Source organism: Helianthus annuus, chromosome 16 (genome assembly GCF_002127325.2).
Source record: "Helianthus annuus cultivar XRQ/B chromosome 16, HanXRQr2.0-SUNRISE, whole genome shotgun sequence".
Classification (NCBI taxonomy): domain Eukaryota; kingdom Viridiplantae; phylum Streptophyta; class Magnoliopsida; order Asterales; family Asteraceae; genus Helianthus; species Helianthus annuus.
Window position 1 is genome coordinate 87,004,086 of NC_035448.2, and position 3,555 is coordinate 87,007,640.

The 3,555-nt window shown below is 31.5% G+C and overlaps 1 long non-coding RNA gene across 1 annotated transcript; it reads right to left on the minus strand.

The window, feature by feature from the left end:
- Positions 1-595: 595 nt before the first annotated feature.
- Positions 596-3,068, minus strand: LOC118488157. Its single transcript, XR_004884037.1, has 3 exons — positions 2,954-3,068; positions 1,304-1,369; positions 596-823 (listed from the first exon to the last, which is right to left on the minus strand). It is a non-coding gene; the product is annotated as an uncharacterized LOC118488157 (long non-coding RNA).
- Positions 3,069-3,555: the final 487 nt, after the last annotated feature.

Sequence of the window (3,555 nt, forward strand, 5' to 3'; positions counted from 1 at the left end):
AGGTTTATTCGATACATTATATCCAAGGGTTTCTTAATCAAACAAGCACATATACATTGCGGTCCAATTATACGTTACGGCCCAATGGACCACCATAGATATTGGCCCATTACACACATAACCAAATATATAAACATGTTTAACAGGGTCACGGGTCGGATAGATAGGTTCAAAACAAGAACGGGGAATCACGGAAGATCACAAAACCGAAGACACTAACCTTGAAATGTTCGAGTTGTCACATTACTGAAGACTATGTTCGTATGAAGAAGCTATCACTGAACTCAACAGAAAACACCGAGACGCATGCTGAGTCGTCCGGTGACAAGAAAAGGAAACATGCAAACCTGAATCAAGCAACTCGTAACAACAAGGGTTCCAACAAGAAGTGTGACCCCAACCCGCCTTAGGAGGCGAAATCGCTTGCAGCCATGAATGACGCTCCAGCTAAGGGATACCTGGGCACCCTGCCCAAATGCAATCTGTCACACCCTGCTCATAGCGGAAGCGCGAGGTGTGATCTGTTGGTTCTCATTGCATAACGATATAAGTAAACATACTAAATGAATAAAACATACTCCATTGCCATTACCATAATTGCTCAAAAGATGCGCAACATACATTAAGTTTATAATTTACAAACCATTCAAAGAAACTAAGTTGTTATTATTTCATACATTCAAAACGAAAATTTTAAACACTAAGGCTTTGTCCACTATATCACCGCAAAGCGGCAGTATAATAGATAAACCCTTCAAAAGATGGCACGGAGTCTTGATACTTGTTTCCCGAATTAGAATCCCTGACAAGGTCCACTAATTCCCTGAAATACATGTTTAAGTAGAAAAATCAACAAAGGTTGAGCGAGTTCATGCAGTTTAGTTATGTATGATACACCCGAAAAATGTAAAATGTATTTGTATTTGTATTTGAATCAAATATAGTATGAAAAGCGTCAATGAAATCGTGATCATTAATGTTTTGCAAGGACATTAATATGTGTGACGAATTAGGAAGCAAACCAACCCTAGACGATTTTAATTGTATCGACACCATGTCGTAGGGCAACAAACGCACTCCTAGGTAAATGAATGACCATGAGTGGGGCTCGCCAAAACCCATTAGATCTAACCCTTTGTTCCTTGGTCCAAACTGGATTAATGGTGCTTTAGTTATGGCCTTAATTTCGCACATGATCTAAGGTGTTTCATTCCTTGACTTATCATACTTATTGTACATGTATTTTCTTCGATAGTTGTAAAGCTTGAAAAACATTTAAAATGAAAAGGGGACATGAACTCACAGTATCGCTTCAGTGAGTAGAAGTAAATATGATTTCACGTACGGTAGTCCTGAACAGTATTGCGACCTACAATCGTTGTTATATTTTGTTAGACACTTCGGTCTTTGTAAATAACTTGAGTACAAGTCTTATGTCTTAACTATGTTTAAGACTTGTATGTCTTTATTGTTTAACCGTTATATATATATTTTTCCAAATACATATATGTAAGTAATCGTGTATCTGGTATGTCATATAGTCGGATCTAGTTCCCTTGAATTCGTGTTTAGTAGTAATTAATCGTATACTTGTATTTCATTACAAGTTATGTCATTGGGCCTAAATAGTGTTGGGTTTAAATAGTGTTGGGCTTTTGGGCCCATAAGTTTGGTATTGGGCTTGGCCAATGAGTTATTTGCTATTGGGCTTAGCCCAAGTATTTAGTTTAAGCCCAATATAATTTATAAAAAAAATATAAGCCCATTTTATATAAATATTTAGCCCAAAAGATAAGTCTTTCATTGTTATAAAAATAATTTTATAAAAATTTTCTAATTATACTTTTTAGATAATAAAAACATAATACTTTTTATAAGTTTTCCAAAATGTCCGAAGTTTGGTAATGGTAACGTAAATTTTGTGTCTGTGTCGAAAGATCGTCTAGATGTCGTATTAAGTCCTCGGATGGGTAAGATGTCCATAAGTTCGTTCGTCGTCCATTTTGTCCACAATTTATGTCCGATTGTTCGTAGTGTCCGTAATATGTCTTTAAGGCGTATTTATATGAAATTTGGTAAGACTTGAATTCTAAAGTCTTTTTGAGTTTGTTATCACCATTTTAATCAAGTTCTTATCTTTGATATATATAACTAATACACAAATTACTACATATCACATAACTTGTTAAAATGAACAAATATATATTTTCTCAAAATATATAATTATCTAATCTTTTCTTTTTATTAAAAGCTTTCTTTTATATCTTTGTAAATCTTGGAAAGATTTAACTAAAAATGATAGTTTTTATATCATATAGTTTTTAAGAAAATTTTGCCATATCACCTTTGTTTTAATCACTTTGCCATGTTTAATAAACATATCTTTTTCTTTTCAAATCAACATCACAATTTACTCATAACTTTTATAAACAAGATACATAAACTTTATAACAAGATTTATAACATAATCTTATCAAGATGATCTCAAAATCATGTAGGGTTTTGAACTTGCTTACAACATATGTTAACTAGTTCAAAACCTAGTTTACTTCTAGTTTTTACAACTTTTATAAAAATCTCATGTTGTATGTTACTTTCTATACTCTTGTAAAAAGTCTTGTTTTTATTTAAAAACATTAAATACTTTAATTACACCATAGATTTTGATCATCCAATATATAAAAAAAAACTTTAACATGTTTATGTATACTTGTTAGATCATATTTTTTAGAATATCATCTAACAAGTTATACATGTCTTAATCATCTCAAACAAGATCAAATATTAAAATAACAAACCTAATCACAACATAAACAAACATAGATATCATGATTTGTATTTTTGCTTCTTTGTATTTTCATACTATTATTTATGATTATTTTTGTTTTTACTAGTTATAATAATAATCATAACATAAGTAAGTAAGAAAAATAATATAAAGTTAGAAGCTCACTTCTAGCTCTAGGCTAGGGATGATCTAAAAGAGCTTATGATCCAAAGAAGATGAAGATCTTGTTGTTAGAAGACTCTTGGATGGATGAAAAGGCTTGATTTAACTTGCAAATGCTTTAGATCTTCTTAATTCCATGAAAATCCATGTGGTTTATAAGAAAGATGAATATGATGGAAGGGTTTTTCTATGGTGTTCTTGGTAGGTTGATGAAGATATGAAGGTGTTTGAGAGAATTTGTGTGTGTTTGAAAAGGTGTAAAAGATTTGTAGTGTGTGTAAGTGATTTATGAAAAGTGTTATAACAATGACACCACATGACTAACTCTTACACTTATGTTAATACCATGCCAACACATACTCCACTTCATCATCTAGATAATCATTCAATTAAAAAAAACAAATAGTGGGGTGCCCACTTGGACGAAAATTCAGCAAAAAGAAAAGAAATTGCTGAATTTTTTTTTAAAAAAAAAACTTGTTTTAACTAGAAGCTTTAAGCATTTTAAGAACTTTGACATTTTATATAAAAATATGTACAAGGTTTTAAGCCTTCATATTTTAAAGTAGTGTGACACTAGGTAAAACTAGTTCACTGAAATTTTT